We start from the raw sequence: 16,371 nt of genomic DNA, 5'->3' as shown, positions 1-16,371 counted from the left end.
AGGACATAAAATCAGATGGTTTTTACATCTAGTAAACTCATATAAAATTTTCAATAATTTTATTACTAAGTACATGATTATGCTGATGTCTTAATACTAATTCGCATGCATATGAAGTACTCATTTTGTTGAGTCACTGTAATTAGATCAATAATCACAATGAGATAGTTGCTTGTCTTACAAAGCTCTTGTACATTAGAATGGATCACTCTCCCTCATGTGCTTGAAAAAGTTTACGATAGACTTTGTTCTCTGAGCTTTAGTGTATATAAGCAATGGAGACATTTAGGGAAGGACTGAATTTTATTGAGTAATTCTATTGTATAATATCATGAGAAGTGATTTAGAAAGGAAGAGAAGAAGGATAAGAAGGAAATCATGTGAATATATAATATGGATCCTTAGTGTTATTAGAAAGAAAGCCAAGAGGTAATGAATGAAATGCATATGCAAACCTGGCCTATCTTTATAGTTCAGAGTCATGCCTGTAAGAACTGTTAATATATTTTCAAAGCTCCAAATCTGTTTTGAAAAAACAAGATTCACAGCTCAAAGAACAGATTCACTTGAGTCATCACAATGATTGCCTCCGAATTTGAGAATTAAAAATGAGAAAACAGTTTAGACTGGAAAGATTTCATTTCTCCTCATCCAGTGGGGGGAAAAAAACTAATAAAGCGAAGGAGCTATAAAAGATTCAACAAATGCACAGGCTAGGATCTGACTTGCCAGATATCCTTCTTGCCCAGAAGTCTGGAATCTTTTATGCTGACTTCTGAGACTGTCTTACATCTCCTAAAATAACTGCCACTTGTCTCTGGAATCTAATAGTGAGTGACCCAGTGGGTAGCCCTTAAGAAGTTGTCTAAAAATAAGACCCCCACCCACTTGAAAGAGTAAAACTATATACATAAGGCAGGTATAGGCTGGTTTATTTGCAAAACAAATCCTGGTTGCTTTTTTAGACACAGCTCCTTTATTTCACAAGTCTAGATCAAAGTGAGTATTTTGTATTTAAAACGCAGTTGTAGATATCAAGAGCACAAAAAGGTGTTAGTGATTCTGTAAACCATGCCCATAATTAACAGAGATTTTGTTTGCTTTTGACACTGTGGACAAACTATGGGATCTGAATGAAACATCCAACAGATTGAAATAAATGGAAAGGAATAACACCTTCCTTCTTTGGAATTTAAAGATGGGAAGGCAGAGCTCTGCTGAGCATTCTATGATAGTTTAAGAGAAATGCAGAGCTCGAGCCAGTCCTGCATAATGACACAGATGAATCAGTATTTTTGTAAATCTGTGCCTTTAATTATGTCTAAGCCACACAACTTGAATACATGAACTCAGCTTTAACTCTTTCATGTTTAGAAAATATACAAAGCAACAAAGGAAAATAGGTAGAAGAGAGGGAGGCAGATTGACCTAAAATTATTATTCATAAAAAATTAATTAAATAAAAATCTCAAGTATTACTCAAAGCCAGAAATGATATACTTATGTTAAATCACCATAAAATTGTTACTATGGAGTAGTATGCAAGAAATTAATATTTTATCAAATGACATCAATGTTACATTAAATTAAAATGTCTTAAAACAATCTCTACTTATTTTCTCAAACTTTGACCTCAAAAGACTAAAAATTGAGTTAGGGAGAATGTAGTCAGTATAGTGTCTGCCGTGCAAGCATGAGGACCTCATTTCCTTCTCCGGAAGCCATGAAAGGATTCAGAGGAGGAAGAGGAGGAGGAAGAGGCTGAGAAGGAAAAGTTGAAGGAAGAGGATGAAGAGAAACGGGGCTTAGAGACACATGCTTGTAAATTCAGATGGATTCCTGGGGCTTCCCGGAATGAGCTAGGTACTCACACACTGGCCATGTTATTCCTTTGTGAACTTAGGTAAATTAAACTACTTCTTTATACACTGGGAAAAAACACATCTAAAAACAGACAATAAACTTAAAAACTACAATGTTTGTTTTAATATGTTAGATTCTTCACAATGATTGTTTTTGTAAACAGGTTCTCACTAAAGTAAACAAATGAAGCAGACATGAGTGCTAAGCCAGCATGACTGGTGAATACAGCAAGAAGTTCAGATTGGTGAAGAATTGTCAAAATGAAGCCCAAATATGAGTGATGCTTCTGCAACACAGAAACACCACAAATGGTCACAACCACAAGAAGCTGGAGAGGAGCTTGCATGAGTACCCAAGGAACTACCTCTAGTTACAGCCTAATTTTGGATTTCAGCCTCTAGAACTATGAGATTATAAATTGCTATTGTATGTGTTTCTGTGTCAACAGCTCTAGTTACCTAATACAGGTTAGTGTGTAGTTTATTGCCTGTGATAAATGTGAAAGTTTTAGACAAATTCTGGAAGAAGCCATCTAACAGCTATGCATCATGGATACTATCAGTGCTCTGCCAAGGGTAACTTTAAATTTTAATGGTATGTGCTCTGTTTTCTTAGAATCATGAAACTTAGCACAGGTCAACTGGCTACTTTGGGACTCTTTGCCTGTGTGTTTGGCATACAATTTGGCAAGACTAGACAGAGGACTCTGTGGGACAGAGATAGAGAACTGTGCAAAGATATATATTCTTAGTTTGCCTACATCTAAATTTTCTGATTACCCATTTTCATAGGCTTCTCCTTACCATCTGAAAAATAGGAAAGCACTGCTTTCTCCATTCTTGCACACAAATAAAAACATTTTCACTATTCCTATAGGTAAAACTGACATGCACTCTCTTCCATTTCCTGGAAATATATCAAAGTTTGGGGTGGGGGATTGAAAATTAGAAGAAAGTGACAGTTTCTCTGCCCTCACTATATAAAAAGGCCTTATAATCCCTGTACTCAAACATGTGATCTGGCTCATTGTTTTCCAATATGAACTATGCATCATGAAATTCAAAGCTTGTTGCACAACATACCAAGAGTAGAAAGTATTTGATAAGGCTGATTCACACACCCAAATCCCGTGGCACAGCCTAGCTTAGTTGTTGACTATTCTGTGATTTCCTGACTCCATTAACAGCATGGAGCTCTCATAAGTGGCTGGGAATCATCATCTTATAGTATTTCCTAATGCTCAGCTATGTGTGCCTCATGTGCCAAACCTCTCCCTAAAGTTTCAAGTCCCTTTGTTGTGCTTTTGATATTTTTCTTTCTTCATCTCTCTCCCATTTTAACGTGTAAAACTGCTGTCTGCCACATGCAGCTGACACATGGCAGATGTCTTCCTTATGAGTGAATAGAAGCTAAATGTTAGCCAGTTCTGCACAGCAAGGAATTCTTATTTCCCCCACCCTCCTATCTTTCCACCCAAACAAATATGACAATGACATTCCTAAAGAGGGTAGGGGAAGTAGCTTGGTGCAATATCAAACTTGTGGCAGGAATGTCTATGGAGATTAGGAAAAAAACATCTAATTACCGAGCTCTTGAACACTTGTTTAAAATTTCTAAATTCCTAAAGTAGTTTTCACTTGTAAGTCCATCTTTTAGCAAATTTCACTCAGATCATCCTTAGGTGGCTTCATTTAGAATCAGAAAATCTGATGGCATGTCTTCAAGGCATTTCAGCTGAGACACCCTCCTGTTCATGAGTCACTTTTGGGTTGCATATGTATGCTACTAGAAGCTACAGATCTGAGTGTATTTTGACAAATCCTTGGAATTTCCTTAATTGCAGAATGTTCTTGAACTCTTTCTAGAAAGGTTAAAGCTCACTGTCATAGAAGTTTACAACATTTGTGTGGTTTAAGAAGAAATCTATTATGTAGCTTTTCATTGTAGATATCACCATCAAATAAGTGACAAATCTGCACATATGGCTACATGGATACTGTGCATTCCACTCTATCTTTCTGTTTGTCTCTCTCTCTCTCTCTCTTTCTATATATATATATATATATATATATATATATATCATACTTTGGGATGCTATAAAAGCTGTTTCAAAGAGCTGGAGAGATGGCTCAGCAGTTAAGATTACTGGTTGTTTCTCCAGAGGATCAAGATACATGTTTCATCACCTACATGATGGCTCGCAACTCTCTTTAATCTCTATTCTAGGGCAGCTAATATAGTCTTCTGGCCTCAGTGAAGACCAAGCACATAAATGGTGCACATACATACATGCAAGAAAAATACTAATGCAAAAAATAAAACATTAATTAATCTTTAAAATAAGCTGTTTCAAGGTATGTGTTTGGTTGCCTTTCCTAATCTAATCCTGGAATGTTTCAGCACCAGCTCATACAGTTTTAAAGAATGTGAACAAATATTCCTTAATTTTCTAGAATTTTGAAAATATGGAACAAATGGCACAATGTTTATAGTTAATAAATGATTATCAAATTAAAATGTAGATAATTTGAGTTTTTGGCAACATTCATATTTAATAAAAAATGAAGTAGTACATAAAATGGAAAACAAATAGCTATAAGGCAGTCAGTGACTATATGAGTCTTACCTCCTACAATTGTTAGAAAGTTAATTACTCCACTGTATGTCTCCTAAAGATATAAAATTGAACCTAAACATAGAAGTTAATTCTAAGTAAATATTTTACTTCTGATCAAAATATTAAAAAATAAATAAATAATTTTGCTTGCAGGTCAAAGAAGACATTTCAGAGAAACTAACATCAAAGGTGTGACTTGAAGTGGGGAAATTGCAAAATGGGATCTTGGGGCAACATTATGGCATTCCAGGGAAGAGAAAATGATGCTCAGAAAAGGAACTGCAGATACACTGAGCACTTTCTCAAAACGACAAGCATGTTCCTTCAGTTGGCCTAGTGCTGGTGTGTTTCTCGTCATTTGTTACATCTAGAAGGTGTCATCGTTCAGTTCACATTTGGGAAATCATGTTAGTGATCTCACTAGGAGACACACTCTCATGACAAACAAAGTTCCTGATACTCTGGCTCTTACAACCATTTCTCACCACTTCTTCAGTGTTTCCCAAACCTTTGATGCAGGAGTGTTTTGTACATCTCTCCTTTAGGATTAGACTCTACAACTCTGTATTTTGAGTTTCCATCAACTTGACACAGCTATAGACCTTTGGGATGAAGGAACTTCAACTGAGCAAATGCTTCTACCAGATTGGCCTGTGGTACATTTTCTAAATTAGTAATTGATGTGGGAGGGCCCAGCTCACTGTGAGTATTGCTGCCCCTGGGTCCTAGGATATAAAAAAACAAATGGAGCAAGCTATGAGGAGGAAGCCATTAAGCAGCACTCCCCAGTGACCTCTGCATCAATTCCTACCTCTAAGTTGCTCCTCTATTTAAGTTCCTGCCTTGAATTTCCTCAGTGATAGATTGTGACCTGAGAGTTTTATCTGGAATAAACCCTATCCTCCCAAGCTGATAATGGTCTTGATATTTTATCACAGCAATAAAAGTCTTAAGACAGACATAGATTGTTTCCATGGACATTGGTCTACCTTCTTTGCTTTCATTTTCCTCATTTTCTCTCCCTTTCTCTTCCTTTCCACTCTCATTCTCCCCATACCCTAATGTTTTCTTCACCTTACCCTCATGGATGGTAGTTACTCATATCCTACTTATGTTACATGTTTCCAAGTTCCTGCCTGAACCAGGTTATTTGTTTGTTTGTTTGCACTTACCTTTAAGTATTCCAAACAAGATGGGGCGGGGGGGCGGGGAGGTTTGGGAAGGAGGGAAAGAGAACTGGGATCAATATGTAAAATAAGAAAAAATAATAAATAAAAAATAATATTCCTTCCAAACAAGTGTCTAGTTATGTGACATTTTTTTAACCCGAGGATATTGTTACATACAGAAATCTGTTACCAGATAAGGTGTAATGGGAATTTAAGGATTAGATAAATTTTTGGATTTGACATTCTTCTCCTGTGTTATAGTATTTCACTTAGTGGTCATTGGAATGTATCACTACAAATGCATAGTTATATTTAAAGAAACTTGATTTATAACAAAATCCTTTCTCTAATAATGATTTGGCCCAACTTGTATGAACTCATATGAGTGGAAGCTAGCAGGAAAGACAGCATTTATTTTACAAAGATTATTTACGTTATGATACAACCCATGTTCAAGCTGTATGCTCTTCAGTTCTGGTTGAGTTTATTCATTTTGACTCTGCCCATGACTGCATCATGGTGTCATTTCCCTTTTGAGTTCTCTGTAGAGTATCCGTGATCACAGTCATATTCCTCTCTCTCTTTTGAAAATAATTTTGTGTCACCTCTGGATTCTGATGGTGCATTTTTGTGAAAAGATAGGCATTATTAACCACATCACTATTTCTCATGTATTAAGCACAATGATACTGCAGCCTACAAATGTGCCCATGAACTGAAGAGTAGATATGTAATTAGTTGTGTCCTCTCCTTATGGGGAGGCTTACAGCATGTTTAGATACTGGTGGTAAAAGAATACAACTGAATCTCAAATAAGTTGTTTCAGAAACTTTCTGGGTTTATCTAAAATATACATTTTGTATTTGAAATGTACTTTAAAAAGTTGCTAAAAAATTTAGTGTAGAAGTATATGGCATTTATAGTCCCTTTCAAATTTATCAGGAATAAAATTTGTAAGTTTCTCTGTCTCTGTTTGTCTATGACTCTCTGACTCTCTGCCCTTTTCTTTTATGTATGTGCCAGATATTAACCTGTATTGCTTTCTTAAACTCTGCTTTACCTTATCTTTTGATAAAAGATCTCTTACTCAACTGAGAACATACAGATTGGACCTGCTTATCTTTTTAGAAAGCCATAAGGATTCATCTCTATCTGCCATACCAAAGTTGGGATTAAAGATGTACATTGCAACCAAAATTATTTATGTGGTTGGTAGGATCTGAACTCTGAACCTAATGGCTTTGCAGCAAGCACCTTGCTTACTGAGCCTTCTCTTCATCCTGTTCATAATATTTTCAATTTAAAATTTGAAATTCATGGGTTAGTTATCATGCTGAATTATTTATTATTCCATAATCAGTGTATCCTAATAGTATCTTGGTTTAATAATGAATGAACTTTGTTAATCTAATCCTGGGTAATTCAGGAAACAGCTTGTCTCCCTTATAATGTCTTTTTCTGATAACAACGGAGATTTATATGGATAAAATTGCTTCAATGGGAGATGAAGTGCTTCTGCTGGATCTTTCAGTCATTGGAAGGACCATGAAAGCATTCAAGTTTCCTTCTGTAAATGAGACAGGAAAACTGATAGCAAGGACAAAGGTTCAGGCTGAATTCTCACAGAGATTTATTCCCTTAGGATTCAAGGCCATGTGAATACAGGACTACTTAGAAGTAATGTACAGAATCTTGTCTCTTTTGAAATTCAAATCAAGCAGTTAATGAATGCCTGGAATCCCTATTAAATATACCTTGTGCAGTGATAACCAGGATCCTCAAGGTACAGAATTGGCAGAATGAATCTATATTATAAAAGGGATGTACTGTACTGACTTACTTGATGTGCACTGGGTAGGCCAACAATGACCTTCTGCACACTGGAGAGGCTAAGAAAATGAAAGCCTCATAGGCTGAGGCAGAGTAACTCTCCAATACCAATCTATTACTGGAGGCCTGAAGGATTTCTGGAGAATTCCTGGTATTCAGCCCATGCAGGAAGCCCAAGAAACTGCAGTCTGATATTAGTGAAGGATTGCAGCTTCAGGAGAAGTAACAAGTTATGCAGACAAGTAGCACTAACTTTACCTTCAAAGTCTCAACATCTGGGCCAAACCTGGAAGGTGCTGCCTGCTGTGCTGGGAGGGTCTTCTTCTTTAGTCAGTCCCACCCAGAGACCCCTGATGCTTAGTTGATTCCTGTTCCAATCAACCTGATAATCACGATTATACAAATAACATGCATCCCTGGGCAATAGGATAAACCAAGTTTAGGCAGCTGCTGTCTTTGCTTTTAGAGCACAGGTTTTGATTCATATAACCAGCAAATTTGAAGGTGGACTATATTGCAGACTGCATTAAATGGGAGGTACATTTCATGAAAAGAAGAAGAAAAAGGAGAGAGAGGCAAAATGCCAGAAAACAAAATAATATTTGAGCAAAGTGTTCAATAAGTGATTGCAGGAGGTAAAATCTTCAGAGGAAATTAAAGGAAATGCAAATGACCAAAAACAAAGAGGACACTGGAGGAAAGTGATCTCAGAAGATACCCTCATCCTGTAACCAGGATATAAATGGAAGATTATGTAAGCATGTGATGACTCTGGACATAAAAGTGACACCACTGGGTAGGATACATTGACCACAGTACAGGGACAGTGGTTATTCTTCACAAGTGTTAGAAAGACCCTGAAAGCATCTTGGTATTTAAAAGCAAAATGAGCAAAATAAAACAAAACAGAGATAGATGTTCATCAGTAGTCCAAGATTTTTTTTTTGGTGTGTGTGTGTGTGTGTGTGTGTGTGTGTGTGTGTGTGTGTGTGTGATTAAAGAGACAGGTTTTGCAGAGAGAGAGAGAGAGAGAATATGTCTCTAATGTACAGTATGAACAATGGAAGGGTTACATCAGGTAACCTATGTGTATCAGAAATTAAAATGGTGGTGGGAAGATGGCTCAGTGGGTAAAATGCTTGCTACATATGCATGAGTATATGAGTTCAGATCCCCAAACCCACAATAAAGCTAGGCACAGTGGCTTACACTGGTAACTCCAGCAGTGGAGTGTGGAGATGGGCAGACGATCAGAGCTCACTGGCAGGTAGCCCACCTAAAATGATGAATTCCAATTAAATGAAAAACCATGTGTCAAAAAAAAATGTGAGGTGGTAAAATGATTGAGTAAGATATTATGACAACATCCTGACATCAACCTCTAGTCTCTTCATATGCTTACAAAAATGAAAACAACCACACACAAACATGTATATGGTATATGTGCACGTGCATTTGCAAGAGTGCTGTTGTTATTTTCACAGTGTATGTGCCCACAAGGATAAGAACACCATATGGATGTACATACACTAAAATAGCAACAACAATAAGAAAGCATATGTAGCACATGAAATGGTAGTACTATAGTTTGGTACTTGGGAGATGGAGGCATGACACTCAAGAGTTCAAGACTATTCTATGCTGCATTAGATCTTGCCATATAAAACCAAAACAAATAGCAATAGTGACTGGGATCCATAAAGATATTAATTTTCACAGGGGTGTTCATGATAACAGAATTTCTACCACAGGAGACATGTAAAGGTGTTTACCATTAATTTGTAGATGAGACAAAATCAGGAAAGTGAGCTGAAATAGCTTGGCAGCCAAGTCTAGCAGATAAGGTTTTATACTTTGGACCACAACCTGTGAAAAGCTTTGTGCTTTGTGAGTAGTACTAAGAAATATGAGTCACTGCAGTCTTGAGCACATTGCAGAAAAGGAGATAGAGATATATTTTTGACAGTTTAGGACACAGTTTCTTTGTCATGTACTGTGAGTCCTTCTGTTCACAAAGGAGTGTCTAGAAGCTTTCTTTGGCTTGGTTGTCAAGGGTAGAGGAGTACTATAAATTCATTTGAGTAGAATATATATCTCATTAGTCAGCAGTTCACAGCAAGAATGTTCCCCATTGAATTCCTTGGAGAATGAATGAAGAATAATGTTCTCAAGCTTACAAATGGGCACAGTGCTACTGGATTCAATAGGCTGATTTAGAGAATAGGCTTTATGGAAGCTAGCTGTTTGTTGTCCTTAAACCTCTTCTTTTCCTCAAAGACAAATCTTAAGGAAGAAAATTACAGCACTAAACATTTATTCATTTATGAATATAAAAGGTTTATGTCTTGTAGGAATTGCTTGTGAGAGTGAAATGTTTTTTAGGGGAGTAACTCATTAAATATTTCTCTAAGTGAAGTCTATTTGTATTCAAGTAAATGTCTCCCACTTGCTTGGGGTCGGGCTACCAGAAACAGAGAAAATATTGTCTTTATGAGCAAGCAACAGGGCCATAAAAATTAGCCTTCTTTTTGGCAAAACTCTTGGTACTTATTTGAAAGAAGGAAGAGTTCTTAGTATTTTGGAGTCCCCAACCCTCTTTATTTACTTGTCTCTAAAAGTATAATTTTAAACATTGAATTTATTCTCTTTTACAGTATAAATTATTCCATGAGTAGTAAAGGAACCTTATAATACATGAAGATTGATAGAGAACAGCTTGAAGAAACAATAAAAATGTCATCTGTCACATCCTTCCAGCTACAGACAGCAGCTCAACACTTAAAAGTATTTCTATTCCTGGAGAAGGAACACTCCTTCTTTATGTGTGTCCCAGAATATGCCTCTGGCTACTTACTAACATATGGAGCTAATTAAGAGTTCTTAAGGAAAATATAGTTCCTGATTATTTCAGAATTTAACTTACCCTACTTCTTCTATATGACCCCATGTTATATGTGCTGTGATCATGTGAATGTGTGTGTATATATATATATATATATATATATATATATATATATATATATGCTCAGGTGGGGCTAGGTGTGTGTGTGTGTGTGTGTGTGTGTGTGTGTGTGTGTGTGTGTGTGTGTGTAGAGGCTGAAGATCAACCACAGGTATAAATGCTTAGAAGGCATCTGCCTCATTTTTGAAAACAGGATCTCTTACTGGGGCTTCATACTCCCTGATTAGTCTAGATGGGCAGCCAGTAAGCAACAAATATCCTCTGTCTTGACTTCCCCAATGTTACAATTGCAAGTCCTTGAAACAAAGATCAGGGGTATTGCTTTCATTTTTTAACATAGACGCTGGAGTTTGAGCTGAAAACCACATACTTGTGGGGCTAGAATTTTATCACTGAGCTACCCGCCAAGCCCTCCCTCTTGGCTTTTACTCTAATAGTTTTCAGTAGTTTTATTTTTCTTCAAGTGAGTCAAAACACATTTTCAAAGGCATGTCATTCCAAGTTTCAACTGAACTTTAAGTGTTTTAGTTTCACCTGAATGCTACTGTAGCCTAGTTTTTAAAAAAAGATAGCAATAAGCACTTTCTGTAGAAGTTGATGGTCTATTCACCATCCTATCATGCACATACAACTGCCCCTTTCTGTTGAGCAGATGTGACAATAGTGGTGGAGTTTTCTTTTTTGCCTGTTTGTTTTGTTTTTTCTCAAAGGGTTGGTGGTTGCCAAAAAATGATTTTGCTAGAGGATAATTGTTTAGCACATTAAGCTTCATTCTTTTTACTGGAGGTCCAGAAAAGCAGAGTGACTGATAGAAATCAAAGTGGTTTCATTCATATATATATACATACATATGTACATACATACATACATATTCCAACTTCCTGTCCTGGTGTGATAACAAGAGCATTGAACTGAAAAAAAAAACAAAACAAAACAAAACAATTGCACTTCACAACTGGGCGCTGGCATGACCAGGAATGACTGGAACAGCATTTCTGAACTTTGGTTTCCTTGCCTACAAAGGGGTTGGTTTGCAGAAAAGTGAATAGTTGTCACACAAGCTTGTTCTATAGCCAGTTTTCTCACAAAATGTACATGCAATCCAGTATATTGTTCTGTTGGCACAATTTTAAAGCCACAGCATGAGATTTATAATTTGTCCAATTCTAGTTTCTAGAATCTTCTGGGTAAATTAGGGTCTCCCAAGAAAAGAGAGAGTGCTCCTGTGGCTGGAAACCTTACAGCCCTCAGTGTCCCCTGGAGAATGGTTTTCCTAGATTTTGCTGAATAGCCATGAGTACTAAGTACAATGGGCACATTTTAGAGTCCTCTTCTATAAAAACATGGATGCTACCCAGTTGTCAGGAGAGAATAATGAAGTGATGCATGTGACACAGTGTGTGAATGAAATAGGGGGAACTGAAAATAAGCAGATAGTTCACTGGTGTTTCTAAAGCTAGTTTGCCAATCTTATGCATTTCACAGTTATTTAAAATTGCTGGGGAAATAGCTTAATGGCTAAAAGGATTTGTCATAAAATAATTAGGTTCTGAGTCCAAAACTTCAACATACACATATGTCTGTGTATTACAGCACTCCTATTGAGAGATGGGAGGTGAAGACAGAATTCATGGACATGCATGAGATGGCCAGCTAAGTGTACACAGTGTACCTTCTCAATAAAGGTTAAAGGTGAAGGCTGGCAGCTAAGGACATGTCACCTCAATACATATGTCATGTTAATTGTGTTCCTTCATTCACAGAGATATACATAAACGTGTATAGATTTATAAAAATTACCTCAGTTATGGATTGTTTTAATCACCAATCACCAATAAAGTTAAATCACTCAATTTTCTGTTTTTTTTTTTCTTTTTTTTTTTATTATTTTACATGTCGATCCCAGTTCCCTCTCCCTCCCTCCCTCCCTCCCCCCAAGCCCTCCCTCCCTCCTTCCCTCCCTTTTGCCCTCTCTACACTCTCCCATGCACTCTAAACACCCTCCCCTCCCAACCCCCCACCACAATACAATATGTAGGGGAATGCCATCCAGTTGGGGTCATGTAGATCTGACAGGTCGTGTGAAGTAGGGACTAGGGCTTCTCTCCTATTTCTAGAATAAGGCAGTTATTCCTCCATGGGGGATATGTTTGCAAAGTCCTTTTGTGCACCAGGGATACATCCTGGCTCCACTGTCTGAGGTCTCTTAGACTGCTCAGACCTTCTGGCTGAGACCCATATTCAGGGGGGTCCGAGTCAGACCCCTGTTGGCTTCCCAGCTATCAGTCTAGTGGCCCTTAGCTCCTCCTTGTTCAGGTAAGCTGTCTCTATGTACTTCTACCGCATGGTCTTGTCCTCTCCATCTGCTTCTGGGTTCTAGTTTGACTCAGTGTTTATGTATGGGTGTTTGCTCCTGTTTTCAACAGGCATTAGTTGAGGACTCCATGGAGAAGTTAGTTGTTGATCTCACTCTCCGGGAAGGGCATTTATGATAGCCTTTCCACGGAAGCTGAGATTGTTAGTTGGGAGCAGTCTTGTAGTTCCCTCGACCTTTCTTTGTGTTCAACTTTATCTTCAAACCAATATTGGCTCCCTCTTTTATGTTCTCTCTCTCTGTCTCTGTCTCTCTCTCTCTTTCCTATTTTCCATTCCTAACCAGGCTCAATCCTCCTGGTCGCACATGCCTTCCTCTCCTCCCCTCTCATTTTCTCCTACTTCTCTCTCCATTAGCTGTCCTCCCCCACTATACCTGAGGTCTGGGGGACTTGTCCCTTCCCAGTTCTGTGAGGGAGTTTATATGAATCTCTTAGAATACAACTTGTATCCTAGTTCCTCTGGTGATGTGAATTATAGGCTGGTGATCATTTGATCTAGGTCTAAAATCCATATATGAGTGAGTACATACTGTGTTCCTCTTTTTGTGACTGGGTTACCTCATTCAGGATGGTTTCTTCAAGTGCCATCCACTTGCCTGCGAATTTCAAGATACCATTATTTTTTTCTGCAGAGTAGTATTCCATTGTGTAGATGTGCCACATCTTCATTAACCATTCTTCAATTGAAGGGCATCTAGGTTGCTTCCAGGTTCTTGCTATTACAAATAGTGCTGCTATGAACATAGTTGAACAGATGTCTTTGTTGCATTGATGTGAATCCTTTGGGTATATGCCTAAGAGGGGGATTGCCGGGTCCTGTGGTAAACTAATTCCCATTTTCCTGAGGAGCCGCCATACTGATCTCCAAAGTGGCTGTATGAGTTTGCACTCCCACCAGCAGTGGAGGAGTGTTCCACTTTCTCCACATCCTCTCCAACATAAGTCATCACTGGTGTTTCTAATTTTAGCCATTCTGGCAGGGGGAAGATGGTATCTCCAAGTTGTTTTGATTTGCATTTCCCTGATAGCTAAGGATGTGGATCATTTTCTTAAGTGTCTTTCAGCCTTTTTGATTTCCTCCATTGAGAATTCTTTCTTCAGTTCTGTACCCCATTTTTTAATAGGGTTATTTGGTGTTTTGTTGACTAGTTTCTTGAGTTCTTTGTATATTTTGGAGATCAGCCCTTTGTCGGATATAGGATTAGTGAAAATCTTTTCCCAGTCAGTGGGCTGCCGTTTGGTCTTGTCAACTGTGTCCTTTGCCTTACAGAAGCTTCTAAGTTTGAAGAGGTCCCATTTATTAATTGTTTCTTTCAGTGTCTGTGCCCCTGGAGTTATGTTCAAGAAGCGGTCTCCTATACCAATTTGTTCAAGGGTACCTCCTACTTTCTCTTCTAAGAGGTTCAATGTGGCTGGATTGATGTTGAGGTCTTTGATCCATTTGAACTTGAGTTTTGTGCATGGCGACAGACATGGGTCTATCTGCAGTCTTCTACACACCCTCATCCAATTGTGCCAGCACCATTTGTTGAAGATGCTGTCTTTGCCCCATTGTATAATTTTAGCTGTTTTGTCGAAAATCAGGTGTTCATAGGTGGGTGGATTAATATCAGGATTTTCAATTCGATTCCATTGGTCTACCTGTCTATTTTTATGCCAATACCAGGCTGTTTTCAGAACTATAGCTCTGTAGTAGAGCTTAAAGTCAGGAATGGTGATGCCTCCTGATGTTCTTTTATTGTATAGGGTTGTTTTGGCTATCCTGGGTCTTTTGTTTTTCCATATAAAGTTGATTATTATCCTTTCAAGGTCGGTGAAGAATTGTGGTGGGATTTTAATGGGGATTGCATTGAATCTGTAGATTGCTTTTGGTAAGATTGCCATTTTTACTATGTTTATCCTACCTATCCAAGAGCATGGGAGGTCTTTCCATTTTCTGGTATCTTCTTTAATTTCTTTCTTTAGAGTCACAAAGTTCTTATTATATAGATCTTTTACTTGTTTGGTAAGCGTTACACCAAGATACTTTATGTTGCTTGTGGCTATTGTAAAGGGTGATGTTTCTCTGATTTCTTTCTCTGCCTCTTTGTCGTCTGAAAAAAATAGGGCTACTGATTTTTTTGAGTTTATCTTGTATCCTGCTAGTTTGCTGAAGGTGTTTATCAGCTGTAGGAGTTCCCTGGTAGAGTTTATTGGGTCGCTTATGTAAACTATCATATCATCTGCAAATAGAGACAGTTTGACTTCTTCCTTTCCAATTTGGATGCCCTTGATCTCCTTTTGTTGTCTTATAGCATTAGCTAGAACTTCTAGTATGATATTGAAGAGATATGGAGAGAGAGGACAGCCTTGTCTTGTTCCTGATTTTAGAGGAATTGGCTTAAGTTTCTCTCCATTCAGTTTGATGTTGGCAGTTGGTTTGCTGTATATTGCTCTTATTATGTTTAGGTATGTTCCTGTTATCCCTGACCTCTCTAATACCTTTATCATGAAAGGGTGTTGAATTTTATCGAAGGCTTTTTCTGCATCTAGGGAGATAATCATATGGTTTTTCTTTTTCAGTTAACTACGCCCACAAAAATGTAGGCAACAGATAATCCAACTACACCAGAAACCTAGGGTGAAGCAGAACAAATATATTCACAATACCACTGCCAACAACAAACCTAAATCAAACAACCATCAACAATCAATGGTCCTTACTCACCCTCAACATTAATGGTCTTAACTCACCTATAAAAAGACACAGATTAACAGAATGGATACGAAGACAGAATCCATCCTTCTGCTGCATACAAGAAACACATCTTAGCTCCAAAGATAGACATTACCTCAGGGTAAAGGGTTGGGAAAAGATTTTCCAATCAAATGGAAATAAGAAGCAAGCAGGCGTAGCTATCCTAATATCTAACAAGCTAGACTTCAAACCAAAACTAGTCAAAAGAGATGAAGACGGTCATTTCATATTCATCTCAGGAGAAATCCATCAACACAAAGTCTCAATTCTGAACATCTATGCCCCTAATACAAATCCACCCACATTCGTAAAAGAAACACTACTAAAACTCAAAGCTCATATAAAACCTCACACACGTATAGTGGGAGACTTCAATACACCACTCTCAACACTAGACAGGACCACAAATCAGAAACTCAACAAAGAAACAAAAGAATTAACAGAAGTTATGTCTCAACTGGGGCTAACAGACATCTATAGAACATTCCATCCAAAGACAAAAGAATATACCTTCTTCTCTGCTCCACATGGAACCTTCTCTAAAATCGACCACATACTAGGAGACATAACAAACCTCAACAGATACAAGAGAATAGAAATAGTCCCCTGTATCTTATCGGACCACCATGCTTTAAAATTGGAATTCAACAACAATACAAATAGCAGAAAACCTGCAAACTCATGGAAACTTAACAATGTGCAATTGCACCACTCCTGGGTCAAAGAAGAAATAAAGAAAGAAATTAAAGACTTTCTAATATTCAACGAGAATGAGGATACAACATACCCGAACTTATGGGACACCTTGAAAGCAGTGC

Source organism: Phodopus roborovskii, unplaced genomic scaffold, assembly GCF_943737965.1.
Source record: "Phodopus roborovskii unplaced genomic scaffold, PHOROB, whole genome shotgun sequence".
NCBI lineage: Eukaryota > Metazoa > Chordata > Mammalia > Rodentia > Cricetidae > Phodopus > Phodopus roborovskii.
This window is presented reverse-complemented; position numbering follows the sequence as displayed.